At 39.3% G+C, this 27,796-nt stretch overlaps 1 long non-coding RNA gene across 2 annotated transcripts in view; it reads right to left on the bottom strand.

Moving 5' to 3' along the window:
* Window positions 1-1,701: 1,701 nt before the first annotated feature.
* LOC131423311 (uncharacterized) overlaps window positions 1,702-27,796 on the bottom strand; it is a 60,713-nt gene continuing 34,618 nt past the window's right edge. For both annotated transcript variants that reach the window (XR_009224689.1, XR_009224690.1), the window contains one exon: window positions 1,702-5,280. This is a non-coding gene — a long non-coding RNA (uncharacterized LOC131423311). The remainder of the gene's footprint in view (window positions 5,281-27,796) is intronic.

Genomic DNA, 27,796 nt, shown 5'->3' with positions numbered 1-27,796 from the left:
ACTCTGGGACTAGGCCATGAGTTAAAGATTAAACAGTAGAATATACAGACAATGGGCAGTCACTGAAAGTTTTTGAACAAGTAAGTATCTACAGAACTATACACAAGGAAAGTTAGTTGAGCAGCAAGGTACCAATAGTAAAGACTAATAAGTATATATACAAGGACAGCTTACAACACTTAAAGGGTTGGGATGTGAAGCCATTGCAGTAATACTGGAAAGGGGTTTGAATTAAGGCAGTGATAGTTCTGTCACCCAACAGACATAGCACCAGAGTCATGAAGAATATTCAGCATTCTGAATATCACTACTTTCAAGTTCTTGAATGCCATCACAAATAGATGAAGTACAAAGAAGTATAGATGCTAGTTATGAGGAATGTCCTTGCCTAGTAAGATGAATTAGATTAAAACAACTTCTCTCAAAGACAGAGGAGCTAAAAACTTGACAGCCAAGCAAAGTAGGTTCTATGTAGCTTCATCTTTACCCCTTATACCAATCAGAGTGACTTCATTATCTTTAAAGTGGATCTAAGGGGCTGGATTATTTAATAGAGAATGGGAATATATCCATGTCAAAAAAGCTATCATCTCTAACCATCATATTAATAAATATCATATAATGATAACCACATTATAAATACAGCACAAATAATCACTGCAGGACAAAGAGTAACTTAGGAACAAAGGAAGTATTGCCTTAGGTATCTGTCTTAAGGAAAGAAAAATATTAAAAAGCATTTCTTATTCCTTATCTTAATACCATCAATGCATACCTTACTTGGAGGGAAATGAAATATTAAATTGTTGCCAAAACAGAAGTAAAAATTCTAGTCAGATAATGTTTATTTATGTTATAATAATAATAACAGCAATGATTTATTGAGCGCTTACTATGTGCCAGGCACTGCACTAAGCATCTCATATACTCTCATAGCAACCCTAATAATGCAGGTATTTTTGACCCCGTTTTACAGATTAGACACTGAAATCTGCAATGGTTAAGAAACATGCCCAGTCACACAGCTGGTAACTGGGAGGGGCAGGATTTGAAAGCAGGTTTGTCTGATTCCAAAGCCCAGGCTCCATGCTGATTCCTGACACTCACAAACCCCCAAAGTTATACTGCTAGGACTCAGCACTACTCATAGAAAGACAGGGAGGGGTCAGGCACAGTGGTGCACACCTGTAATCCCAACGGCTGGGGAGGCTGAGGCAGGAAGATTGTGACTTCAAAGCCAGACTCAGCAAAATTGAGGCAGTAAGCAACTGAGCGAGACCCTGTCTCTAAATAAAATACAAAATAGAGCTAGGGATGTGGCTCAGTGGTTGAGTGTCCCTGAGTTCAATCCCTGTACAAAAAAAAAAAAAAAAAAAGGAGGCCCCAACCCCAAGTAGATAGGAAGTTGGTCAAAGCCCTCACTCTGAGTCCCATGTCCTTCTCATTTTTATGCTCATCATACTACTGCCAAGAAGTCAAGAGCCAACTCTAGGTATTTGGCATGATGGTTAGCAATGCAAGAAGGATGAAGTGGATGTCTCAAGTACGCCAGATTCATATGTAATTTCTCAATATTTGGTATTCATGCTTGAAATATTTCATTTATTCTTTTATCTATTTTCTGTTTGATTTTAAGGTTCACTAACATATATATATATATATATATATATATATATATATATACATACACACACACACACACACATATATATATATATATATATATATATATATACACATACTCTGTTCACAGCAAATTTCTTTCCAAATACCTAACCAACCATAACCCACCAACATCAAAGAACATTAAATGATAATAATACCATGAAAAGTTCAGTGATCAATGTATTTCACATCACAACCATTGTTCACAGAAGCCATCAGACTTAAACACGCTGTGGAAACCCTTGACCAGCATTCAGGTGGCAGCAGCTATGTGATCCAGATGTAATTTAAAGAGCTGGCTCTGCACTGAACTTAAATTGAACTTTAAAAGATTTTAAATAAAAAAGATCTTTTTAAATGTAATACCAGTTTTTAAATATATTCTCCACATTTCAGCAGCCTGGACTGCCCTTTCTCCCCACTTTCTTTCTTTTTTTGCCAGAGGGTTGAAATATATCTATAAAGAAGGAAGTTTCAAGGTGCTTCTTAATATCATCTCAAGAACTCGCCCCCCCCCCAAAAAAAAAAAAGAGAAGAAAAATAAAAAAGAACTCGCCCAAACCATTTGGCAACAGAAAGGGCCTTTCTACTAAAACTACTCAAAGAAATGTCAGCATATAACCTACTCAGAGAAATGTTAGCTTTTCAATTTGGGGGGCTATTTTTCACTTAAAGAAGAACAATACCTGTTTACACTATAGTGCTGTCATGAAGTTCTATTGCTCCATTTAGCCTATACCAAACCTTCACATCCTCCTGTGAGTTCTACTGACTTCTTGAACTGAACTACATTAAAATATGTCCATTATTTACCCTTATCAGTGATACTTCTTAGATTATTTTAACTGAATTTTGTCTTAAATAAGAACTAGATTCATTCTAACATTTATTTCAAATGACTTAGGCCCCAGACAAATGTTTCCATCTATCAAGCCAAGGTCCACAACAAATAAGATTATATGATGTTCAATTCCTCACTGGATGCTGTGGCAAACGCCTGTAATGTCAGCAGCTCAGGAGGCGAGGTAGGAGAATCACAAGTTCAAAGCCAGCCTCAGCAACTTAGTGAGGCTCTAAGCAACTTAGTGAGACCCTGTTTCTAAATAAAATATAAAAAGGTCTGGGGATGTGGCTCAGTGGTTAAGCATCCCTAGGTTCAATCCCTAGGGTACAAAACAAACAAACAAAAAACCATGCTAATTTTATTATTTTCCATTAAGAGTTCCTAGTGGATGCAATTCAATTTAAATTTTGATTTCTCTAATTCTGGTCTAATTAAGAGAAACAAGAGCCAAGGCAGTAATCTCAATGAATGCTACATGATTGGGAAAGCTTATGCTTTAAAAGCATATAGAAGCACTGATTATAAAAAATATACTGATTAAAAAAAGATCATTGGCTTAAAAATATTTACTTCTAGGCATGATTAAGAATAAGCAAATTAGCTGGGCACGATGGTACACGCCTGAAATCTGAGCAGTTCAGGAGGCTGAGGCAGGAGGATCATGAGTTCAAAGCCAGCCTCAGCAAAAGTGACATGCTAAGCAACTTAGTGAGACCCTGTCTCTAAATAAAATACAAAATAGGGCTGGGGGTGTGGCTCAGTGGTTGAGTACCCCTGAGTTCCATCCCCAGTACCCACCCTCCAAAAAATAATTAAGCAAATAACCCACAGAAACTTGAAATATTTACCACACAGACTTCTCCACTTAGGTTTATGGAAACAATAGATGCAAAGTGTTAAGATGTTTTATACACTAATATTTATGTATTATTTTACCTACATCCTATAACCTAGAAGAAAAAAACATAAGTAGAAATGGGAGGTACTTTCTATTTTTCTTTTCCAGAAATTGATGCTACATATACCTTTTTTTCCTAAGGCACCTATGCCTAACTTTCTATTCTGGAAGGGACTAAAATGTGAATCACAACTCTTCAAATAATAAGAAAAGAAAATAATATTACTACTTACCTTGGTCTCTAAGAAAGGGCTTAAGGTACTCCCAAGGTCAACCAATGAGGCTGATAAACTTTTCTCTCAAGAATATCTGTCATCTCAAGTAACTATGCAGGCATGTCCTTGTAGCCTTCATCTTCTCCCCTTTTTCCTGATCACTTCAAATTCAGTTATGGGGAGCCTATCATTCAGACTTCCAGACTGGGGAGAAAATTACTGGATTCCCCCATTCCTAATCACAACTCATGTAGGTTCCTTCTATGTTTCCTCTAAGAGCAAATTCAATTTATTCTGTGCTGTCATTTTTCATGCTGTTACTCAAAGGTAGCATTTATTTGACTACTGCACCCAAATCTCATCATTCCAGGTTGTCTTTATGGTTTTTAGCTATATAAGTTCCTTTTTGGCAACTACATGCTGAAGAGTTATTTTTCCTCCTTTTCCTATTCAGGATGTTTGCTCTTCATCATGACATATAATTATGGTGCCAGTACAACAATGCTGGCCCAAGCAGCAGTTAAGAGAGAAGAAACAACAATGCTATTTAGACTTCCTGTCTCTCTGGTTCCCAGAGTAACTGTCCAACTGAGTTCAAAATAGACATCCAATGAGACTGTGTACAAGTAGCCAAGAGAACAGTAGGTTCCTAATGTCTTTGCTAAGAATTCTTAGAATACTATATTAGCTTCATTTCTCTGGCTTTCTGACTTTATTTTTCCCATCTGTTAAATCTGCCTGGAGAATTCCAAAATTGAAACAATGACTTCTATAAAAACAATTGAGTTGAATAAAGTAAACATAAGGGATACAGTGGGAATAAAAAAATGTTCAATCTGGAAATGAATTCTCCAGCACAGGAAGTATCAGAATCTAGCGGGATATTCTACTGTTCAAATTACTGGGAGGCCAGATTTGAGAACAGAGAGGAACCACAGAAATGAAGTATAACAGCTCTTCCTCCTTAGTTAGGTAACAATGTAAATCCAGGAATTCTGCACAAATGTACTGCCTTTCAAGACCAGCCAATAGCTAAGTTATAGAATCACTGCAAAACAAATTAACTTAGAGCAGACTAGTCCCTTCTGGTAAAAAAGCAAGTTAGGCTTAGTCAGAAGTGAAACAACTTTCAGGATCAGGAGCACAAAATCAAATTGTCAAATCAGATATTGCAGTCCCCTCCCTATGGTTGAGTTCCTGAAACCCCCACACTATCTGTGCTGGAGAAATTTAAGACCTTTTAGGGAAAAAAAGGGGTTGGGGGAGGGAGCAGAGAAGAGAATACTGTGAAAGCCGGGACAACTGGTTTGTTCACTGAAGTAAATGTCAATGATATTTTGCACATTCTACATTAGCAATACTGGTTACTGGACAATGATTTCTATTTCTCTCTGACTTCAGGGTAAGGATGATAATGCACCAGTGAAAGTACTGGTCGCGGCAGTAGCAATTGGGAAAGGAAAGAGAAAATGGGAATCGGTTTGCAGAGAAGTGAGCTCAGTCTTCTGCTCCAGTTTCATCCCCAGCACATGGGTCACCACGTCGCCATCAGAGTCTAGAGCTATCAGAGTCTAACCCCTCGATCCAGCTATCCTGTGTGCGGTGCTATGTGTGGAGCAGGTCTGAACGGCATGGCAGATGGTCCAGATTCTTCTCCCCTGTTAAAAGATCAGAGACAAAACACTTAATGACTTCTCTTTGCAGGTTTCCTATGACTGCTTCATAGGGTTGTGAGTCATCAGTTAAGCCTTGCCTGAAGGTCATATATCCCCCTGCAGGTCCTTTTTCTTCTGAGTCATCCCAACAATTTGATTTTCAGAGTAGGTGCCTCAACTTTGAGTTCTGGAGGTTAACCTACAGCGGCATCTTCTATCAACATTTGGTGATCACATCTATGAAATATTTCTCAACCATCTTCTCAGGGTGAGAGTCACTTAGGGCAATGTCACTTAACTTAATCTCTTCAAACCCTCTACCACTCAACTATTTTTGCAAATGTTATAACATTTTCGATTTCTTCTACCACTGGACAGAGGCCTTCAGTATCAGTTTTTAAAATATATATATATATATAAACTTTATTTTATTTATTTATTTATTTTTATGTGGTGCTGAGGATCGAACCCAGGGCCTTGCACGTGTGAGGTGAGAGCTCTACTGCTGAGCCACAACCCCAGCCCCTCAGTATCAGTTTTAGCCTCATTCCAAACTTCTGCCAGATTTCATTAAGGGTTGATTATTTTCTTCCTCTCACTTATTTGTCTACTATTGTTAAGCCATTACAAATGGAGAAATTTTGCCAAGCTACTTTCTTGGTGCTGAGTACAACATGAACCTCCAGGATGTGGGAGTTGAAAGAGTGGAGCTACCCTGGGGTAAATGCAAATCAGCATCCACAGTGGGAACAGTGTCCAAAACCGGCAACACTTTTGATATGCGATTGTTTTCATTTAAATATTGTTTAACCTCAGGAACAAAACATTTCAAAGACCAGTTCAAAAAGAATTTCTCAGTGATCCATATTTTATGGCTTCCCTTCACATAGACAGAAAAGCGTTTCTGAGATTCTCTTTCAAGAGGGCAAGGATTTCAGAATTTCTGAAGCAAACTAAAATTAACAGGGAAGTCACTAGAAGCAATGGAACAAAGCAGGACTTTGAGCTTGTCTTTTCCAGGCCTGAAGCCTCTGGTTCTTTTGTCATCCTTTGCAGTGGATATGCAAGTTGGCATGCGCTTCGAGAACAGGCCCATTTCACCAGCACTGAAGACCTGCTCTTCGGACCAATGGCCAGTTCCTCCATTAGTGACTTCCATTATTCAGGATACTCTGTGGAAGCTTCAAAACCTGCTTCCTCTGCCAGGCACTTCTTTTCACACAGACCACAACATTTCTTAAGCCCATCCAGCCACCCATAATGAATTGTCATTGTGATGAATGTCATTGTTTTTTGAACAGAACGAAAATCCAACTTACATTTTTGTGATGCTCACTGGAGGATGACACATACAGCAGAGAGGCCTCTTCAGCCTTCTGTTTTTAGAGACCGTAAGTGTAAATCTACTTCCATTTTCTCTATTCTGACATTTCAAGTTATGTATGATTTTTCCCAATGATTCTGGTGTATCCCTCAGTACACTGGCCCAAATACCTTCCTCCTTTTTCCTTATTGTACAAATTATTGATTTGTTAACATGAAAAATGCCCTATGGAGTTCTTGCTTTCCCCATTATCGATCATTTGAAGAACTCTCCTTTTGTTTGATATCAACATTACCTTTCTCACCTTTACACTCTTTTTGCATTCCTATCATCTCTCTTTTGCTTGGTGACCATTCTTACCCTAACTCATGCAAATTTATAATGATCGACAGATTTGTATCATTGAGCAGTATACATTATTACTTTGTAATACATATCTAAATGATACGATTCACAAGACAAATAAAAAGAGCTAAACGGTTTCTGTGTGACAACATGTATGTGATTACTGGCTACAAGGAAGCAACAACAGTCAGAAGAAAAAGGACAGAAGCAAGCAACCTAAATGTTGGTCTTGTCACATGAGTCCATCAGCAAGATGACAAGATAGTGACTTCAATCTGCATATTGTGCTCAAGCTCTCAAAGGTGAAGACGTGAATTCAAATGTTTCGTGAGAATGACTTGCAGTTGCGAAGGGATCACGGATCTCGGGAGTCAAGGTCAGACTACCAGGCTGAGGCAAGAATCATAAACACCACCACTGGGAGACACAGATACAAAAATACGAAATTAAGGGCTAGGGCTGGGGCTGGGGCTCAGCGGTAGAGTGCTCGCCTAGCACGTGTGAGGCCCTGGGTTCGATACTCAGCACCACATATAAATAAATAAATAAATAAATAAGTGTATTGTGTCCAACTACAACTAAAAAATAAAATATTTTTAAAAATAGGAAATTAAGTCAGGAACAGAGGTAGTTTGAACTATTTACAAGGTAATGAGGACAGAAATTTAGAATAATAATATATGCCAAATTGCCCTTACAAATCTTGTACCAACTTGCACACACACTAACAATGGATGAGACTGCTTTTCCCTTTGTGCTCTCACCAACATTGTTGACCTTTATGATACAGGCCAATTAGAAGGTGAATAACATGGTATCTGTCTCTCTCTTTCTCTCTCTCTCTATTTTTTGGTACCAGGGATTGAACCCAGAGGTACTTAACCACTGAGCCAAATCCCTAGCCCTTTTGTGTATTCAATTTTAGAGACAGGGTCTCACTGAGTTGTTTAGCACCTTGCTAAATTGCTGAGGCTGGCTTTGAACTTTTGAGCTTCCTGCTTCAGCCTCCCAAGCCCCTGGGATTACAGGCATGCACCATTATCCTGGCTTCATTTTGGCTTTAATTTTCACTTCTTCAGTCATCTTTCCATATGGTGATCTGTTTCTATTCATCTTTAGTTTCCTCTTTAAATCCTTTCTCCACTTGATCATTTCTGTCTTATTGATTTGCAGGTATTGTTAGCATTTTAGGGAACTCATTTTTTATGCTATCTATGGGGCAAATATTTTCTCCAAGACTCTCATTTACTTTTAAATTTTACTTTGTCTTTTGCCATAAAAATGTTTCCAATATTTATATAATCATACCTTGCTTTGAAAGCCTTCTCCTCATTAATATTAGAGAAATACATTCTCTTGTTTTCTTTCAATGTTTTTAAAGTTCTGTGGTGGTATTTTAAGGCATTGAAGAAAGGATGGACTACTCAAAAAAAAAATGGCGTTGGAAGAAATGAGTGTCCATCTACAACCACCTGGAGATCTCTCTCAGTGAATTCTTTATGTGTAGAGCTAGCAGGTTCTAATACTTACAGAGCTTCAAGGTGGCCAAGTTGGTATTTCAGTTTCAAAGATCAATTTTAAGGATTAGGGTAGCTTGGGGAGGGAAGCATTGCCAAATGAATAATTACTGTGAATTTTGCTGGCTAAAGTTCTATTTTTGTGCCAATCACGGGTAGCAAAAAAAAAACCATAATGCCCAGAAATGGTGACCAATGATGAAATTTCCACAAAGTCTTTCTTTCTTTTTCTTTTTTTTTAATTTAAAGTTGCCGTATGGCAATATGTAAATCAATGGATGTGTAACTGATGTGATTCTGCAATCTGTATATGGGGTAAAAATGGGAGCTCATAACCCACTTGAATCAAATTGTGAAATATGATATATCAAGAACTATGTAATGTTTTGAACAGCCAACAATAAAAAATTAAAAAAAAAAATAAAAATAAAAAAAAATAAAGTTGCCACTTTTGAAACCTTTCTGAAACAGGGTTTAAATCCGGCACTTCCTCCACTTTAAAACACTCTTGAGGGGCTGGGGTTGTGGCTCAGTGGTAGAGCGCTAGCCTCACACATGTGAGGCCCTGGGTTGGATCCTCAGCACCACATATAAATAAATAAATAAATAAATGTATTGTGACCAACTACACTTAAAAAAAAAAAAACACTTCTGAGTCCCCAGTGGCTCAACAAATAAAGTCCAGCCTGTGCCTGTGTGCTGGCTCCTGCCCACTTTCCCAGACTCACCTTTCACTACTATCTCTTTCCTTTCTCCTCTGCCATCTATATGTCAGCCAGTTAAAGGGCCATTTCAATCCTCCAGCTTGCCTCAACCTCCAGCACTTGCTTCAACACCCTACCTTCTAGGAAGCTTTCCTGGTGCATTTTCTCTCTCTCTCTCTCTCTCTCTCTCCCCCCTCCCTCTTTCTCCCTCCCTCCCTCCCTCCCTCTCTCTCTCCCTCTCTCTGTGGCATGCTGGCTCTCAAGCACTGATGGAAGCTCTCACAGCCTCCTTCCCATGCTTACTCTGATGAAAAAACTTACTCTGATAACATTTCACTGCAGTGTCCTCTGTTTTCCTGGGTCTGAATCATTTAGAAATGTCATGACAATGTCTGGAACAGAATAGGTCCTTGTTTTCTGGCACAGATGTTCACATAGAGAGGGGAAAGATGGCAGGCTACCATCTCACCAATTGGGTCAAATCATAAAGGCCTTCAGATACCAGATTGTCTTCAGTGTAATAGAGTTATGTCAACCATCTTGATATTTGAAAGGGGTTACATTTGCAGTGAATAAAACAGCATATATTTAGGATAAATCTCACCTGTTCTTTTATTTCTAAGTTTGGATAATGGAATGCATAGGAAATTCTTCTCCCTCATGATGGGGAAGAAAAAGTTTATGTCATTGGATGTTATGGAAATGAACTGGATTATGGAATTACCACTTACAAACAGAAAACACAGAATCCAAGACTCAAATAGAAGACATCTGAAAAGTATGAGGACTAGTCTACAAAAGTGTGAAAGTCAACACACAGTGTCGATGGAGGAACAACTAGGAATATGAGGCCCTACGGTGATTTGCCCTTGGCTTACTCTCCAAGGGCATCTCATGTTCCCATACTTCTCCTTCACTGTGCCCTATTTCACAGGGAAAGAGCACTACAATGAAATGACACTGTAACACTGGCCTCATTTTGAACTTGCCAGTGACACTTCTGCCTCTCAGCAGGACCTTTATACTTGCCATTCTCTTGGCTCGGAAGAATATCTCCCATATAGACTTATTCATCCATATGGCTTGTGTTCACCCAGGCCTTTATTCAAAGGTCACCTTCTTGGGAAAGCCCTCTGTGATTGCCTTCTCTAAAATTTCACCCCATCTCTGATCTTTTACTTAGTTTTCTCCTCATAGCAGTTATCAACAAAATTGAGTTGCTTTATTAATCTTTCTTCCACTCAGAATGTAAGCGACACCAGGGCAGGGACTGCATTTCTAGTTCACCCCTGCATCCCTCATGCCTGAAGTGCACCTGGTATACAGTGGGTGTGACACATTGGCAGCAAATACTTGCCACACTGAACTGCTCCAGAAAAGCCTTCCTCTATCATACCCACTGGGCCCCTTGATAACAGGCTAATAGAAAAAAGCACAGAGTGCAAAGGGTACCTGTGAGCCTCCCTGGCCACTCTTTCCATTTAGTTCCCGGCCCCTGTTTTTTTTCTCTGTATGAGAGAGCTCAGCTTCTGCGACTTCAACCATCCCTTCTCTGCAGAGTCCCTGGCCTGGCGCCACATGATCAGTGCCCAATAAACTCAATGGTATAAAGAGTACAAAGCAATACAAGCTCTTCCTAAGACAGTTCCTAAGCACTCCCTGAGGGTCTCAGGGAACCATTCCCTGTTGTTTTAGTTTTGCTACTGTGACTAAAAGATACAAACAGAACAATTGTACAGGAGGAAAAATTTATTCGAGGGCTCACAGTTTCAGAGGTCTTAGTCCACAGACAGCAGGCTCCAGTTCTCGGGGCTTGAGGTGATGCTGAATATCATGGTGGAAGAGTATGGCAGAGGCAGGTGGCTCATGTGATGATCAGGAAGCAGAGAGAGACTCCACTCACCAGATACAAATACATACCCTATAGCCACATCCCCAATGAATTGCTTCCTCCAGCCACCCCCACCTGCCTCCAGTTATCACTCAGTTAACCCATCAGGGATTAATTCACTTATTAGGTGAAGGCTATGACCCAATCTTTTCCAAACCTTCTTGCATTGTCCCCTTCTTGCTTTTTGGGGACACCTCATATCCAAACCATGACACCTGTGAAGTTATACCAGGGTTGGGTTTTCTAGTTTTAAGAAAGAAGAGACATCACAAACAGGAATACACCATCTTATAAAGAACTCAATCTTTGCATTTCAGGCTGCTGTAAGATTATTTCTCCATTGCCCCAAAAAGGCAGGTATAGACCCTCCAGATGGGTAAGACAGAAGACTGTGAGCTCAATATTAGGAAAGACTTTTTTAAGTAATAATACCTATGTAAAATGGACTGGGCTATTGCATTAAGGTGTGAGATACGGGACACTGGAAGAACCAGATGTCAGGGATATGATCAAGAAGGTTCCCTTAAAGGTACAAAGGGAGAGAGGGTCCCAGGGCAGCTGACTTTGATTCTGCATCTGCGCTCTAGCCTTTGTCAGTGTCCCTGCGTGTAAGCAGTTTCCAAGAGCTAATCTTCCCTTTGTCAAATATTTTCTACCTTTCTTTTCCATTTCTCCAACTTCAAGTAAAGTTCTCATTCCAACCTAAGACATTTTATAAAACATTCCCAATGGATTTGGCTATATCGAAAGCCTGTCTTGCACACACCAGCTTGTTGGTCCCCCAAACGGTTGTTCTGTTAATGCTGCTCTCTTGCTCAGAAAACCTGCAGTGGCTCCCCAAAACCTTACAGGACAGATTCCAAACTGCTAGGCCTAAACAGTGCCCCATTTTAATTCTTGCTTCCTGCTTCAGTGGGTGCTACATTGTACCTTCGTCCAAAAGGCTCTCTAGGAATGAACACTGGTCTACTCAGTAGCTCCAAACCAAAATCACATCTGCACCTGTGATCACACTCTTTCTGTAGGCTGGAATTTGATATTTCATACAGTCTAGGTATTATTATTACTATTAGTTCTATTTTATAGATGAAGAAACTGAAGTTCACAGAGGTTAAGTAATCTAAGGTCACATTTTCATTAAATGGCAAAGCCCAATATTTATTTAGGTGCTGGGGATGGAACGCAGGGCCTTATGCATGCTAAGCAAGTGCTCTATCATTGAGCTACACCCCCAGCCCTCAAGTCCAAAATTCATATCCATACAACCATGCTCTAGACTCCATACATAGCTACACAATCAACTTGAACCTAATGAACTTCAGCTTCAGGTCTTTTAATTCCTTTTTTTTTTTTTTTTTTTTTTTTTGGTACTGGAGATCTGACCCAGGGACTCTTTATATCCCTGGCCCTTTTTTTTAATCAATTAATTAATTAATTTATTAATTTATTTATTTATTTATAGACAGTATTTCACTAAGTTGCTGAGGAGCTCACTAAGTAGCTGAGGCTGGCTTTGAACTTGCAATCCTCCTGTCTCAGCTATTCCAGGCACTGAGATTATAGGCATGGGCTACCACATCCAGCTCTTGTCTTATCATTCTTAACTGCTCCAAAATTATCCCACAACAAGAGACTGTTGGTTAAATTAAAAAGGCCTTCTCTGTTCAAAAAGACAATACTTGCAGAAAAACAATGAACAAAATCATATTCAAAATGAAACATCCAGAACTCATAGGTTCCAATTCAAAGTATGAGTTTCAGTTTCTCAAACCTACATTTCCTTTTTGCTTCATATATTCATAACAAAACTACAACAGATTAGTATTGATCCAACTGTTCCATTAAATTGCCATAAATATTAGCTAAACATAGCAGATTTCAATCCTAATCTTGTTCTGAATCATGCACATTGTTTTCTTTTTTATTAAAAATCTTTTACATTTTTCCTCTTATATTACTACTGCAGATATAGATCATATTTCATTGGAGAAAACTGAATCATAAATCATTAAGATCATATGACTATTCACAACCCAGTTTTCATTCTTCCAAATGAATAACAGCAAATTTCACAAACTTTCTTGATATGATCTTGATCTCTACAGGCAAAATTCCTATTCGTGTTAAAAAAAAAAACTTCGTGGTATAATGATATTTATTCTACATTGCTTGTTTGTTCTTGCTATGTTAATCTTTAATAACAAGGACCATTATGAAACATTTTCACTATCCTTCTGTGGTCAACAGGTCACTGGTGAGAGACATCCATTAATTTTTAATAATGATCTATTTTTTTACATTAAAATTTCATGGAAAATCGTTCATAGGCCTTACTGGATCAAAGTATTTTTTATAGCTCTGAAAAATTCTCCATTGCAAAGTCAAAGAGTCTTTGTAGCAACAGTGCCCTCTGCTGGTCATAGAGCAGAAAAGTCAAATTTGGGCAGATAAGAAACAAAAGCTGTGAACTCCTGTGAGCCCTAAGGATGCCCACAAGGATCCTTCTCCCCAAGTTTCTTCTTCCTCTTTTAGATTAACTAGAGTTCTGACTTAATACTTTCTCAAAGGAAGCAAACTGTGCTTAGCAGGCCAAGGATTGGTCAGGTGCTCCAACAAACTCCCTTTTGAGGAGCTGGCCACACCCAAAGCTTCCAAAGAATTTTATTTTATTAATTATTATTATTTTTTCCCAGAAAAGGCACATAGAAGCCAGGCTGATAGTACATGCCTGTAATTCCAGGGATCCCAAAGGAGTCTGGTCTCAGCAACTTGGGGAGACCCTGTCCCAATAAAAAGTAAAAGGGCTGAGGATGTAGTTCAGTGGTAGAGTGCTCAAGGTTCAATCCCTAGTATGGGAAGGGGGTGTGGGGGGGAGACACACAGATTTCCAGATGACATCCTCCCTTTGCTCTTCCCATTCCCCCTTTCACCTGCCAGTTTAGTACAAAAGGAAGCAGGGAACCAAAGCCAGCCTGAAATACAACCATGCCATCTCTTCCTGGGTGACACGGGCCACTAAGACCTCCCTCAGCCACAAATGCAGCAAACTAGACTTACATCAAATGGCTCCCCCAATAATGAGAGCTCAAAGCCCTTTTTATCAATGCAAATTCAAACTAAATTAGAATATCACCAAATGCTGAGGGCAGGATAGAGGGGCACCATTCTTTTGCAAAGTAATTTCTAAAGTCTGTTTCCTACTCCTTGTGGTTGCTTTAAAGTTTTTATATTCAATCCAAGTCCTTAATGGTTTCCTAATTAAGGGAGTGCAGCTTCCCTTGCTCATTTCTGAGGGTTTTTAGTCATTGCACTGCAGAGCTTTGGAATGTGGGGCCGGGGATGATCTCATCCCTTGAGTCTCCTTCAAACTCCATATCCTCCCAACTCAGGGATCAGGAAGTACCAGAGGATGAAGCAGCAGTCCCTGCTTCCCGGTGCACAGTTAGGGTGGCAAACACACCCGGACATCCCAGCCAGGGTCCGGGGAGGGGATCACTTTCAGAGAGGTTTCACAGAGAGGGGATTAGGGTGGGGCAAGAGAGGCAAGCCTTTCAAGTGCAATGTCAGATCCCATCTTTGCAAACATTTTTAAATTTTCTCCCTTATGGGATTTTTGACATTGAAGTTTAAAGATACTGTATGAGAATTATTTATCTTGATTACTGATTATCTTGATGCCCCCTTAAATTTTGTGCCTGGGGCAAGGACCTCGTTGGATTTGCTCCAGTTCTGGCCTTGGTGATCTGGAGGGTGTGGGTGAGAGAGGGGATTTTGTGGCTGGAGAGGGGTGGAATGCAGACAGGGGAGGATGCTGGGAAGGGCTGCCTGGGAATGGGGAGGAGGCGGCTGAAGAGGCAGGTTCCCTTGGATGCCAGGCTCTGGTTATCTGTGGCCATCCTGAGGGAAACCAGAGTGGTTGAAGCTGAACACCAGAAAGCTTTCCAGGCCAGGCCATTTCATCTCTATGGTGCGCTTACTCTGACACAGCCCTTAGTGCCACCTTGACCAACCTGCAGCTTCTGCTGAAACCTGACCCCATACTCCAGCGTCCCCTGACCACTGTGGCTCACCTCTATCTACACTGGCTGGGATCGAACCTGAAAGGATCTGGAGGACCAAGGGCCGCAAGTTGTCACTTAGGACACTTCCTTGTTGCACCGCTATGCCACCACCACCCTTGCCTCCACTCTGTCCCTGAAAGATGCAGCCAGTGCAGAGGCACTCCCGGTGAACCATCTCAAAGACAGGAGAACCTCAAGGGTGTTTGTTATTCAAAAGTGGTAACAGTCGCTGAGGTGACTAGATGCAAACCAGTGAAATCTTAAAGCTGGAAGGACTATCAGATTAGTGTAGGATTTAACATTTTATGTCTTCCCTGAAAAGCCACCAAGTGATTTAAATATGGGTTAACATTTAGCACCCGCAGTGAATCCTGACAGGTACACAAAGTAACCCCGCTGAAGCAGGCCCTACCCTTACTGCCAGTGCACACCTGCAGCCTCCTTCAACAGGTATGAAAAAGCTAATAAGCTCTTAGAGAAGGGTGGAGGTCTTAGGGGAAGTGATCTGAAGGAAGTCCAGCTCCTCAAAGCATCAGCCTTTGGGGACTGGATTTGCTGTTTGTGCTCACTCTCCTCGTGAGACCTCAAATTTCTCTCAGTTGTTTGCAACAAAAAGGGCAAATGCCGGTGCACAGGCTACTCTGGGTTTCTTACAAATCGTATACTACTCACTGTCCAAGTAAGACTGGTAGCCTGGCATGCTCTGCCATAGAAACTGGGCAGGGAAACCCTGATGTTTATGCCACACAGTTGTTTTAAAGTGTCAAAGTACACTGAATATGCCGCTGAGGTTGTTGAAGAGTGCTTGCATAGCATGCCAGAGGCCCTGGGCAGAAAGCACGGGGAAGGCAAGATGCTTATTTCCTCCAAATCCCTAAAGATATATTTTGCTTCCAGAGTCCTGACTTCAGACCTTTGCTTATTTTTTTAAGGATTTAATAAACGAGGATTGAACAAAGCCTGTAAGTACAAGAACAAATGTCAGATTTAGCAAATACAAATTCAGGTCACCCAGCTAAAACTGAATCAGATAAACAGTGAACAGTTTTTGAATATGGTAGACCTCCCTTATCCACAGTTTTGCTTACCATGGTTTCAGTTACCCACAGTCAACTATAGTCCAAAAATATTAAATGGAAAATCCCAAAAATAATTCATAAATTTTAAATTTTGCATCATTTTCTGAATAGCATGGTGAAATCTCTTGCCATCCTGCTCCATCTCACTTGCAGGTCACTTAGTAGCCACCTCAGTTACCAGATTGACTGGTGTAGTATCACACTCCTTGTGTTCAAGTAACCCTAGTTTTATTTAATAATGACCAGAAAGCACAAACATAGTGATGCTAGCCATCTGGATATGCTAAAGAAAAGCCGTGAAATGTTTCCTTTAAGTGAAAAAGTTTGTATGCTGAGATTGCTGATACCTACAATGAGAACAATCTATAGGTAAAAGTTATAAAGAAGGAAAAAGAAATTCATGTTAGTTTTTATTGCCATCACACCTTATACTGCAAAGTTACAGTCACAGTGCGCAGTTAAGATGGAAATGGCATTAAATTTATATGTGTATATAGGAAAAAATATAGTGTATATATAGGGTTTGGTACTAGCCATGGCTTCAGGCATCCACTTTGCAGGTTTGGAATGTTACTGTCTGCCCCCACCAAGGATAAGGAGGGTATACTGTACTCAACTTTTCTCATTATTTAACTGAAATTTAAATTTAACTAGGAGTTCTATTTTTTTCTGACAACTCTATGAACAAATGCAAGGACTATTTGAAATGTTTGTTTATAGTCTTTAACACATTTTTAGTAATTTATATGTGTAAAAATATAAAGTACATTGAAATATTTAGTATAGAAGTTGAAAATGCACACATACACATATTACTTGAGGATACTGTCACTCTGACAGTGAACACTCTTTAAGTCTTTAATATTAATCTGGAGATCTGCTAAATACTACCTGCCAGTCAGATCAGGCCTGCCACCATTTCTGTATTATCTTTGAGCAAAGAATAGTTCTTATGATTTTTTTATAACAAATTTGAGTAACTTATTTCTTTACTTTGCTTTTTAAAACTTTATTTCAGGGACTGGGATCATGGCTCAATGGTAGAGCACTTGCCTAGCACATGTGAGGCCCTGGGTTCGATCCTCAGCACCACATATAAATAAATAAAATATAGGCCTTGTGTCCAACTACACCTAAAAAATAAATGTTAAAAAAACTTTATTTAAATGTAACTATGCTTATTAAAATATACTCATATTGGTTAATAGAATGCAATTTAAGTTTAATTTATCCTACACACTTTCAACCAAAATCTTGATACATAATTTTAAGATTTAAAAAGAGGATTTACAACGTGGGGTTGATTTTTATCTATTACAAATATATGAAAGAACCTTCATCAAATGCTGCTAAAGGAAGCAGCAAGAACCTTGAGAAATGTACCTTTGGTTTGCCTCAAAACAAAAGTATCTCATTGTAAATTCGTCAAATTAGGGCAACAAAACATTGTGGTAATATTAGCAATGACAGTTTTTAGGAGGCAGCCTCTGTGCACACAGGGACTGCCCATCTGATTTAGTTGCTCTTCCATGCAGATTCTAAATCTACGCAATCCAAAATTCAGATAATTTCTGAAATCTGAGTTAACACTGTCAGCTTTCTTCAGTGGCTGAGGTTAACAAGGGATATCATTACACTAGCTTTTAGTTTTTCTAACTTATGCAAAGAAGCAGAAAATTTAAGTTTCTTCTCTAGCTTTTCAGCCCAGACATGAGAGTAAACTACAGGCAATATATTCCTTCCGTTTTCAATGTTCATGGGGTGAGATGCAATAAGGTTGACTTGGGTTTTAATTTGTGTCTAAAGTTAATGATCACATGGCTTTAGAAATGAATCTAAAAAAATAAAATGGTCCTTCTTGGAAGACTAGAGCAAAATATCCAGCCATAGATATAGAAGTCTTAAAAAAACAATGCAGCCCCACCTTTTTTTGGGGGGGGGGGCAGTACCTGAGATTGAACCCAGAAGCTCCCTACCACTGAGCTACATCCCCAGCATTTTTAAATTTTTTTTTTATTTTGAGATAGGTTCTTGCTAAATTGTTGAGAGTCTTGCTAAATTGCCAAGGTTGGCCTCAAACTTCCTATCCTCCTACCTCAGCCTTCCCAGTAGCTCAGATTACCGGAATGTGTCACAGTGCCGACCTACAGCCCCACTTTTAAATGGAAAAAAAATCAAAAGAAGAATATTTGTGCCAACTGAAAGTTATATGAATTTCAAAATGGTGTCCATAAATAAAAGCTTATAATAACTCAGCCATGCCCACTCATTTTCATATTGTTGTAATTGCTTTCAGGTTATGGCAGCAAAGTTGAATAGTTTGAACAGAGATTATTGAATCTGCAAGGCCAGAAATGTTAACTATTTGGCCTTTCACAGATGCATATGTTGACCCCTGATATAGATTACCTGTGAAATGCTCTTACAAATAATCGTTCAGTCTGTAACCCTGAGTGGACTACACTTTTTAAAATCTTTTTTGAAGTTGCAGATGGACACAATACATTTATTTATTTTTCACATGGTGCTGAGGATTGAATTCAGGGCCCCACATGTGCTAGGCAAGTGCTCTACTACTGAGCTATAGCCCCAGTCCCTAATTTTTTTTTTTCAGAAAGTATTTGCTTAGCTGTCCTTTTTGCTCATAGTCAAATAACAAAGACCTTATTTTCATAGACAAAAAACTTTGTTAAGTTGCAAGCCAATGGTGTTTGAATGATATTTCTTTTTAACAATAAAACTGTCTCTGCTTTTCATGATTTTTAATTTGTCCCTTGTCCCTTGCCTCCCTGCCTCACTAACCAGAATATTATTGTCGTTTTTTTTAAGATACCTAACCCAGTATCTTACCAAGTGACTCGCCTGCCATCTAGTGGGGAAAGATGAGAGTGCACTATTTCGTTTATTTTTCTCATTTAGACAAACTGAGCAGCTAGGTCTAAGCTATAGGTTCCCCCGCCCGCCCCCTTTTAAGAATTTAACCTTTATTTATTTGTTTTTATGTGGTGCTGAGGATCAAACCCAGTGCCTCACATGTGCAAGGCAAACGCTCTACCGCTGAGCTATAACTTCAGCCCAAGATACAGGATCTTGCACAGTGATGATAGCAACAGTAATTCCTTACATTTGAATAGTCCTTTGTAATTTTTAAAGCATTTCCCAGAGCTCAGTATTTTAATAATCTTCCCTCAGTACAATGCTGTTATTTAAACAGATCTTCTTTCCTACATTTTTTCAAATGAAGAAACTGAGTCCGAACATTGCCATGTTCAAGGTTATAGATGTTGGCTCTGATACAAGGGCCTTGATCTGTTTGCTAAACCTCTGAACTCAGGTCCTCTCATTTCAACATTTTTAGTTCTATTCTTTGAATGAATGACTGTATCTCTATTTTCTATAAGAACATCTGCTCTAGGAAACTTCCATGGACAGTCTTCTTTCTCTCTCTCTTTTTCATTTCTTTCTTTCTCTTTTTTTTTTTTTTTTGCAGTGCTGGGGATTAAACCCAGGACCTTCGGTATGCTTGGCAAGTCCTCTACCACTGAGGCATATCCCCAATCCCATGGATAGTCTTTTTAAACAAACATGAGCCATCTGAAGTATTCTCTCTCAAAATAATCCTAAGGAGGCAAACACAATTTTTCCTAAGTTAAGATTTAATTAATGTTTATCAAAACAAAATCAGTTTAGATCCATTTTCTGATAGAAGCTGCACACTAGGAAGAAGATACTTAAGCCTTGGAGAACTGTGTGTCCTGGCAGGACACCTGTCACCACTTATCTTTAAATCCTTTTTTGATTAAGACCTATAATAACAAATTTTCCAATGCAATATGATTCCCTGCTTTTAGGCCTACAAAAAGAAACTTTGCACAGAGCTTTGAGAGTGAAAGACACAGAGATCTCAAAAAAAGATCCATTTTAATTGCTTGGTATCTCAGAAATTTCCAGGGGCTTGTTGTGAATCTCAATGGGATCTCGGATCATTCTGTGCTAAAGCTCATTTGGGAAAGGACATCTGTGGACTCTCTGGGTACTTACTAAGGTGCCTTTGTCTTGCAATTGTAGCCTGTGTGTGCTTAGTGATGATCAAGAACCAGATTAAATGAATCAAAGGTTAGGACCACTCTCAAGAAAGCTGCTGATGACATCCATCTGCTATCTGTGCAGTATGACACACAGCGAGAAGGTACCAAATCATGGACCAGCTGCTAAATGCACTTCACCATGTCCAAAAATGCACCTTCCAGAGCTTTACAGGTCACTGTTCCCAGGCTGGTCCCATTTCTTGTGAATAAGGTCTCTGAGGGAAACTTTAGGATTACCTGCAGATAGTTGCAATTTAATATTAAAATTTCAACATGAGGTCGGGGTGTGAGAACTAAGGTATCTGGGGCCTGGGAATGGAATGCTTTTATCATTAGACTTTGTGTATGGACTTCAGTTTAACCACAGATGAACCCTTCTATCTGCAAACTCTGCTGGTGTGCAATTTGTATTATCACACAGAGAGGAAGTCCCTGAAACTCTTTAGCTCAGACATGGCTCTGGACCCATTTTCTTGATGGCCGCCATTGTCTTGGTGGTCAACATTCTGGTTCAGCCATTTCTTGCTACTGAGGTGTGGCAATTTATGTGTCTCTTGTGTGGTTCAACTTAGGTATACCTCAACAATTGTGTGAAGAGGAGAGTACTGATTATTTTAATAGCCCCTATGGTTCACTTCTGGTTTTCTCAGGTCATCCCAAGTATGTCCCTACAAATTCACAGCACAAGAATTTCTTGAAGTTGCAACTATTTATATCAAGACTATTACTGTTGTTACCATTAACAAGAACAATAGACACAGATTGTGGCTTCTTGTTAAGCACTATTGCAGGGGCTTCATGAATGTGAACTAAATTAATCCTCTGATTGTACCCGGAGGGTACAATATTACTGTCATCCCCATTTGACACAGAGGCAGAGACTTGCTCAAGCTCACACAGCTAGTGTGTGATGGAGTAACATTTGAACTCAGGTAGTCTGAGGGCACAGCCCTCACTTTTCATTACTGTTGGCTTAATCCCATAGCACAAAGAAGAAAAGACATGCTACTCCCCACTATCTAGTCAAAAAAGTCCAATGACCCATCTTGGAGTTCAGCACCTTCTGTGATTTTGCTGCATCTTATATTGTCATCAGTTTGTGGCTCTGTCCATCAGAGTCCATTCTAGAACTTCAAAGCACTCACCAGTAACAGGTCACACCTCTGTTCATGTGTTCCTTCTACTCCCCCTTTCCCTGGAGGACTTCTACTCATCCTATAAGGCCCAGCTCCAATTAGACTTTGTTTTTTGTTTTTGTTTGTTTGTTTTTGTTTTTTATACTGGGGATTCAATCCAGAGGTGCTTTACCACTGAGCTACATCATCTTTTTATTTTTTTAAATTTTGAGATAGGGTCTCCCTAAGTTGCTTAAGGACTCACCAAATTGCTGAGACTGGCCTCAAACTTATGATCCTTCTGTCTCAGCCTCTAGAGTTGCTGGGATTACAGGCATGCCACCACACCTGGCAATCCAATTCAACCTCTTTAGTATGTTATACCCAAGACTTCAGCTAGAATAAACACATTCACCCATGAACTCTTGGTCATGGCCCTTTGCTTGAATTTCTCTTAGGGTGCTTAGCATCTTTTACCTGGTACTGGAATTATTTACATGTATCACTAGACCATAAATGCTCCAAAGGAAACCTTGTAACCTCTACTTCAACTGCGATACCCTTATTGGTTTCCCCAAAGACAGCAATCCCTAGGCCCCCACAGAACTTTGTTCTTATTCATCTATAACACTTAATTGTATCCCATGGTAAAGGTAGTAGTCTGGGGATCTGCTTTCCCTGGGACATAAACTCCTTGAGGATAGGCAGTATTTTACTTGTCTCTATATTCCCAGCCTAGCACAGTCACTGCTTATGTGCTTGTTGAATGAATCATAAACAGTGAAGCCTTTCCTGAATGCCCCCAACTAGAAGGACTCCTTTCCCTCTCTAAGCTCCAACAGCAACTTGTTCCCCTTTGTGACTTTTTTTAAAAAAAAATTGTACTTTAGAGTTACCAGTAGACAGCTCTTAGTCCCTTGCTAGACTATTAGCACCTTAACAAGGATTGGAGCTATGCTTTATGCATGTCCATAGTCCCCTCACAGGTCAGAGTTCTTGGTCCAGTAAATGGACTCAATAAATATTTTCTGAATGACAGATTCATCATAATGAATGTAGCCCCTTACTGATGGGCCCACAGGTGCTCCCAAAGAATAAATTAAAGAAGGTGGAGCTGGATGGGAATCTACCACCCAGGCTAAGGTAAATTGTGAGTAGTAGAAGGGCTGTGGGTTAGAGGGCCTGTTCCTCACACCTATACAGACAAGCAACCTCAGTTACCACTGTCATTACTGACATTTAGAGGCAGTTTGTTATTTTTGTCATGGTAGAAATTAGGAGAACAAATATTAAATGTCTTCCAAGAGAATGGGACAAAGTGATAAAACCCAAAAAGAAAGCATTATTTTTATATATTAGTTTCATGTAATAGCTACATATATTCTAGGAAAATAAACTATGTGTTCATTTGCCAGTGCAATTGTGTCCCAACCCTAGTATTCCTTTCACGTCCCATTTTTTGGTGGGGGGAGGGTACCAGGTATTGATCCCAGGGGCACTTAACCACTCAGCCACATCCCTACCCCTTTTTATTTTGAGAAAGGGCCTCACTAAGTTGCTTATGGCCTTGCTAAATAACTGAGGCTGGCTTTGAACTTGTGATCCTCCTGCCTCAGCCTTCCAAGCTGCTGGGATTACAGGCATGTGCTACAGCACCCAGCACATATCAGATTTTAAAATAATTATTTAATTATCTTAGTACCTGGTTAGATAAAAAGCAATAAGTTGTTTTTCTTATAATAGAATGATAGAAAGGTTTCAAAAGATCATAAAAGTTAGATGAGTCTACAATAATAGGTTATTCCTATGCAATTAATTGATGAATAAGTAAAAATAAAATTTCTCAGAAAAAAGTGATCGTCAAAACTGAGGTTTGTTTGTTTGTTTGGTACTGGGGATTGAACTCAGGGGCACTTGACCACTGAGCCACATCCCCAGCCCTATTTTGTATTTTATTCAGAGATAGGGTCTCACTGAGTTGCTTTGCACCTCACTTTTGCTGAGGCCAGCTTTGAATTCATGATCCTCCTGTCTCAGCCTCCCAAGCTGCTGGGATTACCCACATGAGCCACTGCGCCTGACCAAAACTAAGTTCTTTATAGAATAACACATCTGAGAGTTATGGGAAAAGAGAAAAGGGGCATTTTTGAGTTTCCACTATGTGTGAAACACTGCCCATTATCCAACTTACCCTCTGAAAAATCATGCACAGAAAGGTTATACAGCTAATAGGCCATCTGAACTACAACTTGATCCTACCCTTTCTGTGTCCTCCCTTTTATTCTGCCCATTTTTTTTTAAATACTGGTCTCACCCCCTCTGTCCTTTGTTCTCTTCTTTCCATATTCTTGGCCCCCATACTCCTCCATTCCACAAGAGTGACAACCTCTGCCCTAACTCCTCTTTGGTAAATGACAAACGTTCTGAGCAGTTGTTCTGTGAAATCCAAATAAGATCAGCACAGGAACATGTTCTTCTAGCTTTTTAATATTTATTTATTTTTTAGAGAGAGAGAGAATTTTAATATTTTTTTTTCCGGCGGACACAACATCTTTGTTTGTATGTGGTGCTGAGGATCGAACCTGGGCCGCACGCACACCAGGCGAGCGCGCTACCACTTGAGCCACATCCCCAGCCCCTATTCTGCCCATTTTACTAAAAATTCATTGCAAGTATATCACTTCCTGAAATTCCTCATCAGTACTCAGATGTTACCCTCACCACAACAGAATCTGAATGCTATGGAGGCCAGTTAATTGAATTTCTGAGATTCATTCAGTACATCTGCATCCAAGTAGTCAGTATTTCTGTCATTTAGCTGCTCCTCTGTTGATGCCTTATCCTGTTTCACCTTGGTTTATAGTTTAAACCTGTTTAGTTCCACAGATTAGTCTTCTAATTTTTTTTAATTTCCTAAAATACACAGTTTTAATAGCCTGATGACAGAAATCTAATCCAATCGTGAAATGCAAATGGGCTAGGTTCCAATAGATCAATAACTCACTTGGTGGCCTGCTGCCAAGCAGCCAATCACCATCAGACAAAATGGGAGTTCAGTTCTTCTCTTGTTCTCACTGATTAATTGGCCCTGTCATTACATTGTCAGAACAGCTTTTCTTCAGCAATAATGACAGTTCCTTCCAAGTAAGCATAGGTGTGACAGTGAGGGTACAGCCAGCAGATTGGGGAAAACTTTCTAAAGTCTATGAAATATTTAAGTAATAGAATATTCACTATCAGTTTTAAAAACACTAAGCACTTACCAAAATGGCACAGTTAAATTCTTTTAGATTAAATGAAAATGAAGGAAGAATAATTAGGCATATAATTATCCATAAAAATGTTTTTAAGATTTGTAATTACAGTTAATTGCTAGAAAATACCATGTTGATTTGAAAAGCTGTTAACTAAATTGAAAATAAAGCAAATGACATCATGAATGTGTATTTCCTTATGTTCCTCCAGGCACATAGGCTCCAAATGACTTAGTGACCCAGCTTACCAAGGCACCTGCTGGGCCGGCTGTCCATCCAGCCTCCCTTACTCTTATTGCACCTGTTTTTCTCTTCTTCACTTTGTCCTATTGTTTCTTGTCCCCTAACCCCACTGCATAGAGCTCCTATGATGGAGATGCCCAAAGAAAATGACTCATGGGATTACAAAACAATAAAAACGAAGCTGTGGAGGTGATCTGGCTTTCTAATTGGAATTCCATTGAATCATGCCAGGGTGGAATGGCTCTCCACTTGACCTAACTTCAAAGCGTGTCACTTTTATTCATCATAGCCACAACTATCTCTAAATACAATAGGTTTGCAATTTTATTTTCTTTGAAGTTTCATTCAGATGTGATGTAGGTTATGACTATAGGGTTACGATTGATTTGCAGAAGATCCACCCTGAGTAAAAAAAAAAAATGACTATGTGATCTTTTTAAACTTCACCTCACAGAAACAATAATCGACATCATGGCTCATAATGTCTTTCTTTTGGGTTAATATTACCATCCTATTACAGCTGTTTTTAAAAAGAAAAGTTGGGCTGCTCATTCCCCTTTCTATTTGACAGGGGTGGGAAGGTTACATAAGCAGTTCATATAATTCCACTTTTTTTTCTTCAAGCACTCAAATATATGTTCCAATAATATATATTTATTTACCAATCTAACTCATGCTTGTCCATTACAATGGCTCCTCATTTAGCAGAATGTATTTATATTTATATTTCCACACTGTGGCCAGTGTAAGGCAATGGGTAGAAGATGGCTTTTCTAGCTCTCAATCTGTGTCTGAATGCTAGGGATAATACTGATAATATGTCTTGCATATTATCCTGTGAAAATGCCAGGGAAATGGAGCTCTACTACATTGGCATATTTGCTAATGGAGCTGATTAGATTTTGGCAACTAGTTCTCAGACTAAACCCTGGGACTTTTAGATCGATTCAAAGAGAAGTCACCTTTGTAAACACATACCTTTCACAGCAATATTAATAAATTCACTCATCTATTCATTCCACGAATCTTTCTTCAGCTGCTATTTATGGACACATCTTCTACAAGGTGTGGGGAATACATAGAGCGATTTATGAAGTCCTCATAACAAGAATGTATGGTAGATACTGTTATGATTCCTATTTTACAAGTGGAACTTAGGAGAAGTTATTTATCCAAGGTCACACAGCTAGTAAGTGGCAGAGTCACTCCCCAAATAACTCAGACAACACTTTATCTATAACTCAGGGAAGAGGTATTTGATCTAAAATATTAGGCAGAGGATAAGCCTTGGTACTGTGGACACAAAGGATTATTTACCCCAACTTTCACTAACTCTGTACTGCCTTGACAAGATATTACTACTACCGTAAGTGACATGAAATTTGACATTCATGATCATAGTAACTCCTCTTTTTCAAGGACCTCTATAATCAGGAAGTTCTGTGACTTACCAGGATCCCAATATATAATTCAGTAGAGTCTAATGGAATGTTATGTTGAAAATCTGTTCCAAATTCATTGACTACCAATCTTTGCCATCCATAGAGGTTGGGAAGTTACATACAGCTCAAGGAACCAAGAGAACTATCAGAAGATCAGCTTCCCTCCTTAGCTAAGGTCCAACCTCAAGTTACTGAGGATCTAGTAAGCACACAAGGATGGCAGACATCAGAGAGGATGGCATCCAGAATTTGAGGGTGAAGGTTGAAAATACAGCCTATGCATGCACAGGGAATTAAGGTGAGATGGATGACTACTCCATTTTAGAGATCAGACCAAACCACACTTTCCATGTTCCATTCTTTAGTTCCCTTAGGAGTCAAGAAATAGTCCTCTACTAAAAGAAAAATGAAAACAACAATAAAAATATGGTAGAAGGAATTCTTTTAATCATGGAGATGTTTATATTCCTTGAGCCCTGAAAGAGCTAAGGAGCAGCTCTTTTGCTCTTGAGGACAGTCAAGGGTCAGGGCTATTTAAGAGGTGCATACCCCTTCATCTAGCAGCTCTCCAAATTAGGGCTACATGTGTTTCTGGCATTCAGATGACCAAGTGCCATTTCTTTATGATTACATCACCCATGACCTTGTGGAAGAGATTCAGAGCCATAAGGAAAGGTCACTATAAGGGAAGTCAGATAACAGGTACCAAAATAATTAGGTAAAAGGAAAAAGTTGTAGTATTCTATAGCATGATAGGGTGACTACCATTTACAAAAAAAAATATTATATATTTTATAAAGAACCAGAAAAGTTTGAAGGTTCTAAACCCAACGAAATGATAAATGTTTAAGAAGATGGAAATGTTAATTATCCTAATTTGGCCATTACACCCTGACACACTGTGTACATGTATCAGATTATCACATTGTAACCCAATAAATACATAAATTTAAAAAGAAAGATCATTTGAGCTGTATTAGTTGAATCAGAAACATAGGAAGGAACGGATCACTATTTTTTAAAAGATGCCAATGTTATTCTAATGTACATCCAAAGCTAAGAGCCACTGATTTAAATGGTTTCAACCTTGGGAGGTTTCTGAGTAACTGAAATTCAGGTCATATGCATCAGGGGTAACTTTCCAGACCAGGACTGTCCAACAGAAATATCATATGAGCCATGGATATAATTTATTTTTGTACCAGGGATTGAACCCAGGGGTGCTGTACCATTGAGCCACATCCCCAGCCCTTTTTAGTTTTTATTTTGAGACAGGGTCTCATTAAGTCACTCAGGGCCTCAATAAGTTGCTGAGGCTGGCTTTTATCTTGTGATCCTTCTGCCTCAGCCTCCCAAGCCAGTGAGATTACAGGCATGCACCACCATGCCCTGCTAATTTTAAATATTCTGGATAGCACAAGGTAAAGGTAAAAAGTAACCAGTAAATTGATTTTCA

The sequence above is a fragment of the Marmota monax genome, unplaced genomic scaffold (genome assembly GCF_021218885.2).
Source record: "Marmota monax isolate L192 unplaced genomic scaffold, Marmota_monax_Labrador192_F-V1.1 WCK01_AAM20220418_F8-fsc00123, whole genome shotgun sequence".
Taxonomy (NCBI): domain Eukaryota; kingdom Metazoa; phylum Chordata; class Mammalia; order Rodentia; family Sciuridae; genus Marmota; species Marmota monax.
This window is presented reverse-complemented; position numbering and strand designations above follow the sequence as displayed.